Consider the following 7177-nt stretch of genomic DNA (forward strand, 5'->3'; position numbering starts at 1 on the left):
AATTCTTCGTCCATTTTCAGATTTTTTAAAAAAATTTCACAAACCAGCACTGTTTGGAGCAAAATTAGAAAGTAAACAGGAGCGAAATCTGTATTTCGAGCGAAATCAAATGTTTGGAGCGGAATCCTGGAGCGAAATTACGATGAATCCTGGAGCGGAATCACTATGTACCCTGGAGCGGAATCACTTAGTAATCAGGAGCGAAATTAGCAATATCCTGGAGCGGAATTACGATTCCGAGCGAAATCAAACCACAATTACGAGCGAAATCAGACGTGACGTCATGTTTACTCGAACTCTTTTCAGGAGAAATCACAATTTTGTTAAGTTTTACTTCGAATTAGCTGCTGAAACTTATAAGGATTTGTCAGTCACTAATTCCGAGCAGCATGTTCAAAATTCAGATCAATTCGATCACTTTTTCCCAGTCAAATCGTAAAATACAGGTTAGAAGGTGTAGAAAGACAGAATTTTCGGTTGAATTGGCAAGAGCTCTTCCTCCTTAGCTCTGATACCACTTGTAGGATCGGGTTCTGACCCAACTGAGTCTATCAGAAGAACTTTTCCTGATTTGAACGGCTGAAACAGACAAATCAGGTTCAATTCAGCGAGTATTCACTTTAAACTGTTGATTCTATTGATCTGGATGACGTTTACAGTTCTGACAACACTTCGGCAGCACTTCGTGGCTTACCAGAAGACAACACACACACACCAACCAGTGATTTCGCTCTGAACTACATACATATATATAGTCCTTCTGATTTCGCTCCAACATACATGAGCGAAATCAGATATTAACCATTTCGGGCGAAATCTCCTACTAAACATTTCAGGCGGAATCATTAGACAAGGGGTTTCGCTCCAAATGACAAGATGTCATTTGGAGCGGAATCACTACTAAACACTATATCTAGGATTTCGTGCCCTGAACTAGCCTATCCTGAACAAGACTCGATACAAGACGTAGACGACAGACGGATGCACCAACAGACATAAACCTTTTGTTATTCATTTGGGAATATAGTATATCTAAATAACCATATTGTATTGTATTATACGCAAGACATGGTAAAAGACAATATTTATAGTAACACTATTAACTACACGATCTTTTTTACTAAATGAACAGATGAACTTAGACTTCAAAGTTTATTACTAATTTGATGGATGAAGAAACAATAAGATAGCAATATTAAGCTCATACAGTATTCTAAAAACAAGTCAATCTAAAAACAAATTATATAAATATTTAGTTGTTACAACCTAGAGCAGCACAATATAGAATACATACCTATGCACAACTAACAGTTTGTTTTAAACAAGTACCAACAATACGAACACATCAATTAAATATTTGGCTTATACTTCAGTTGAAATTATTTTAGCAAAACAAACTACATAGTAACATATGATTCATAAAGATTTATAGGAATAGTTTATTTACCTGGTTTGATAAAGAGATCCACAACTTCTCATGAGGCCTTCACCATCAGTGGTTCATTAACGATGACGTAACGCCATAGGGGACACCTTCGAGGTAATCTTCCACAATCTCATATTCATATTTTCATACCAAACCAAATAAGTTAGCAGTGATAGAAAATTGGAGAAGAAAAGGAAATAATCATACCTTGATTTTTGTTCATGTGAGATTTTCAAACAAAACTTGTTTGTGTAACATTGATGGATTTCAGGTTCCTTGTAGATCGATGTAAAAAAAACTGATATAAAGACATAACGATGGTCACTTTGACTTATGATAACATGATCCAACTTTAAAAGCGTTCATGCTGATAACGTGTTATAAAACAATGGTCTATTAGCAACCAATATACACGATAAACATGAAAACATAGATCATGTAGAGAAAGAAATATGGAGAATGAGATAATTCTTATAATATTGAGTATATCATATCAAATACATAGGACCTCTATATATAGGCCATATTATTAATACAAGAGTAAGTAAAGAGACGTGAGTTAAAAACGTGGAGAGTCATCACATTATGATGCATTCATAACACTCCCCCTTGACTATCCACATGTGGAAATACAATAGTCTACTATTCTTTTAATACGCTAGGTGATGCTGCCTCGTTAAAAACCTTGCTAGGAAAAACCAGTGGGATAAACCATAGCTAAGGAAAAAAGAGTGCAACGCGTATTTTCTCCCCCTGATACTTTTGGATCAGGTGTGTTGCCTCGTTAAAAACCTTACTAAGAAAACCCAATAGGACAAAACTTAGTCAAGGGAAAAAGAGTACAACTTGAATAAGTCCCCCCTCATTTTAACATGTATCATTTAAGTGACGTGTGTCCATCTTCCTTGAAAGTCGAATAAAGCTTTTGTAGCGAATGATTTGTCGCTTGATCCCTTAATGTGCTGTCACACCCCTAATTTCCACGTGTCACCGGTGGGTCCGGTGGGGGATTAACGTGACGTAGTTGATATCATCATAGTCAAACAACACAAATTATAATGCACAGCGGAAGTAAAGATAGATTCATTTCAACTTAAATTATTGTAATATTCGAGTATCACAAAATGTCAAAATAGAATCCACAGGCAGAATCAAATAAACAGGAAACTTCATTTCAACAGACTTCATGCATCCTAAGCTTGCGAGACTTCTATGGATGCTTAAGGAGTGACCAGCCTATTACGCGTAGTACCTGCACTTAGTCTTTTTGGAAAATACGCCAGTTTACACTGGTAAATACAATTTAACTGACTCATTTTGAAAATGTTTAAAATTGATTTAAATGCTCGTGGCATAAAACTTTTTATAACTTGGGATAATTATTTGCTTAATAATCTTGTAAAAGAATTACATGTTCGTTCTGCGTTCGGTAGCCCGGGTCATGCCGGGTTAAAGATTAATAGACACACCACTTAATATAATTCCGCCGCGAGACTTCTCTCGTACCGATGATTATACATGTTGTACAACACTACGGGTGTACGCCTACACCCGAGTGCTAAGGTCGTGGCCATTCTTTGAATGATGCCAAGGATATCCGGGACATGGTCATTAAGCCCCCAAAGGCGTTAAACAAACAAAACAACATTTTCAAACGGTTAATTTGACTGCACATAACCAAGACCGGTTAAGGTCAATTCCCCGACCAAGCTGTATTTTATATACCGTACCCCAAGCCCGTATAGGGAAAATAAGTTAAACGTATTTACCTCAGCAAAGTATAAACCAAATATAACGAGTGCATGTAGCTTTTACTGGGCTCCTAGATCTGGAAATTAAGGTTTTAATAACCTATTAGAATCCTAACGGGTCTTAAGCTTAGACCGGTTAGTTTTATATAAAGATTACGGTTTTAAACGCACAATAAGGCGAGGACCGTTTTAGAATGTGGTTTTGTCCCAACAAGCTTGCACACTTGTTTTATATGGGTAACATAATCACATTCTGGATTTTGAGACCGAAAAGATATGGTTTGACCCGTTTCGGCTAATATGGCCAAACTAGTCACATAAGCCGATCCGAACGCGTATAATGCGTAACGAGTAACCATAAGAGTTAAATACAAGTTTCTGAAGTCAATATGCTCAAAATATGTTGTGATATCTGTTTTGGTCAAAAATTACCGAAGCAATTAAGTGATCAAATTAGTTAAGTGAGGTAGTGTGCTAAAAAATGTGTTGAAAATATGATGGTTGTGTTGTTTGGAAAAACAGTGTTCAGGATACGGCCCAGGATATTGAGCTGTATCTACGATCAAACAATGAGCAAGAAAGTAAAGTAAATGACACGAGATGTACGAGGAAAGCCCTTGATCAATCTAGATCGCCGGCACAAAACCTCGGGAGCTGACAATCGCAGCTGCCTTGTTGTTCTTATTGCTTTAAACTTCAGGATACAGTGCAGGATATAGATCAGATCGCTAAGTGTTACAACGAATTTGTATGAAAGTGAAAATTGCTAAGTGTTAGAGTGTAGCGGATGTGATTGTGATTGTGATGTCCTAGTTGATCTGATATACCCACCTATTTATAGTAACGAATTACAAACAATAATCCCTACAAATATGGGCTACTCCGAATATTCCATTATGAACGTTATGGACCGAGTAATACGGCTTCAACGTCTTCACTTGAATGACTTGGACCGAGTCTTCCGTGGAATAAGTCTTGTTAACGTTGCTAGCTTTTAACCCACGTGCCTGCACATAATCCATTAGTAATCCCGAGGATACCATTCAGGATGTTACCAATATCCTGAACTAGCATCCCGGATGTAAATAGATATAATATAAACAAGATATTTTCCAGGATATGGGCTCAGAATTTCACCCATAACAATTGTCCCCAAAAATGTTACCGTTTGATATCCTAACGGTTACATTTTTTCACAGTGGCCGAGGCAATTAAGAGATAAGACTATTGATGTGACAGCTTTCAACCACCCGACCTATATTTACTCATCATGCCCTATATCTTCTCATCCCCATCTCTTTTTTAACTACCATCGCCAAGGAAACGGTAATATTCTCTCCCTCATTTTCATACTCATCTTTATCATCTTTCTCCGGTGACAATTCAGGCGACCAAATGCCCAGGCAAACAAGGTCCAGTTCAGGCGACTCAGCTCCCACATTCATCCAACAGAACCTTCTCCGAGAACCGGAGAAGGAAGCATGTACCTTCGATAGTGCTCACCTGTCAGCCTTGAAATCCTCCGGCATCTTCCCGGAAGGGACCGTGTTCAGACCGTTTGACCGGGAAATCCGGTCGGATATGGTCTCCAGCGAGTGGATATGCTTTAGTGCTTTCCCTTTTACCCTAGGGCTATAATTCCCCTTTCCGGATTTCATCTCCGAATTCTTTAATATCACCAAAATTTCTTTCAGCCAAACCATGCCAATGCTCTGGCGTGTTTTATCTGTTCTTGACCAAATCAAGAGAAACCACATTCCTGACCTTTCTATCCATGATCTGCCCCTAGCTTACAAACTTAGATGTCACGGATCATGCAGGTTTCTGTTTTATTCTACTTCTGGTGACCCATTGATACTTCGTGCCACCAGGAACGAGGATGGTTGGCAATCCAAATATTTCTTTGTAAAAAGGGATTCAATCCCTGGTGGAACGGATTATCCGATGAGATGGTTGAAGAAGGGTAGGATTTAGGGTTTAAAGATGATCGTGCCTGTTATCCTGCTTTATATCCTGAACTGACCAACTTCCTATGTCGTGTATACAGCTGATTTCAGGAAAATTGCACCTCCCCTTGTTGATTCTCAAAAAAGAATAGACGCCATCAGACTCCTTCCAGAGGCAGAGAGAAGTTTCAACCCATCTCCACCAACTCCAAGCCCTCTTTCAAGCGCAAACATGTCTGGTAAGGATCCTGCAAGATATCCTGTACACACATGTTTTTATTTGATATTTTTAGGAGAGGTTTAGACATTTACTCCCTGTGTGCAGATTCCAGCAAAGTTCCAGTCTATCTAGATCTCGATGAACTTGACAGTTACCCAACTCCAACCATAGTCAAGAAGGAGGCTCCTGCTGCTACTAGCTCCAAGCCACTCCCAGCTCCCAAGGCTAACCCAAGGACCCGCGCTTCCACAACAAAAAAGAGAAAGGGTCTTGAAGTCAGTGCTCCAAGCTCAGAAGGGTTCTCCTATGACGAACTCAGCTTCACTGATTCCTTAGAGCCAATGACATCCTTCCTTAACAAGGTAATATCCTAACGCATATCCTTCATGTATATCCTGCACATATATCCTGCATGTATATCCTAACAGGATATCCTGATAGGATATCTTAGTCATTATATATATATTCTAACTTGTACCTGTTATTGATGTGCAGGGCCTCCAGCATTTGCTCCACTTGTATAAGGATGCATGTGGTACTGTTGCACTCCATGAAGCCAGGATCAAACAGCTTGAAAGCACCGTTGCTGACCAAGGTGCCATTGCTGAAGCGAAGAGCCGGCACTACGAAAGCCTGCTGAAGAAGGTCATCCAAGAAGCTGAGGTCAAACTTGCCACCGTTCAAATGGATCATGATCAAGCCATGATCAATTTCCGGGAGGGAATCAAGACTTCCGCTATCGTCTCCCTGTTACAAGCACGCATCAAGATGGCCTACGAGGCCAAGGAGACGGGTCTTGTTTGTCCATCTTGGCCAATTGAATCCTGGGTGGCCAAGTTGAAGGAGCTCGGAGGCAAAGCTGTGCCATTTCCAGCTGAAGCCGGTGAGTCTTCTAAGTCAGCAGAGGTGGTGGATCAGGCTGGAGACAAGAAGGATGCTGGAGCGGATGCTGGTGAGGATGCTGGTGAGGATGCTAGTGCTGAGAAGCCAGGGAAGGCTGGAGAGGATGCCGCTGTGTGAGGGCATGTGAGTGGGCGATGATGGATGTTGATGCTTAGGCCGGAGCCCACTTTTTTTTAGATTTGATGTTGGTCTGTAATCCCTAAACAATTTACTTTTCTGCACTTTACTTTTCTGCACCTGAACAATTTGCATTTCCTGCATGGTTTTTGAACAATACAACAGTTGGAGGTGGATGGGTCTCGGTTTGAGATGAAGCCTTCAACTGTTGGGTAAATATGGTAATGGACTATTAGTGCTCTTAGTGGATGGGCCTTGTTTTTAGGTGAAACTAAGAGCACATCTTTTGGTATATTAATAATATAACTCCTCTTTTGACTTTTTTATTGTTGTCGTTGATATATTAATTTCACTTGTGAAAATTCTTTTGTTTGAACATTTTTGAGAATATATTGTAAACGTATCCCGGTAAATATCCTGAAAGATATTTTGATAAAATACAATCTATTAGTTGTCTAAATAAAAAGGAAAGATCATACCAGAGATTCTTAGAGAATCATTTTTGATTCTTCATTATAAGCTTGTCCCCAGTGCATACTTATAAACTTGGATCCATCCTTGTAATGTATATCCCCTGTGCTTGACATAGAAACACAAATGTATTCATATTTTGACTCGAATGAATTCCAAATACCCCAGGGCAAAACTCTTAATATCCTGAAATGAACCCCTAGTATACTGGGGATAAACCCTTAATATCCTGGGGATAAACCCTTAGTTTCATGCGCTGCATGCGACAGTGTATAAACTCAAAACCTTAGAAAGGTGATAACCTTTAAACCTTAGAGAGTATGAAAATACCCTTTCATGAGAG

The sequence above is a fragment of the Helianthus annuus genome, chromosome 7, assembly GCF_002127325.2.
Source record: "Helianthus annuus cultivar XRQ/B chromosome 7, HanXRQr2.0-SUNRISE, whole genome shotgun sequence".
Classification (NCBI taxonomy): Eukaryota; Viridiplantae; Streptophyta; class Magnoliopsida; order Asterales; family Asteraceae; genus Helianthus; species Helianthus annuus.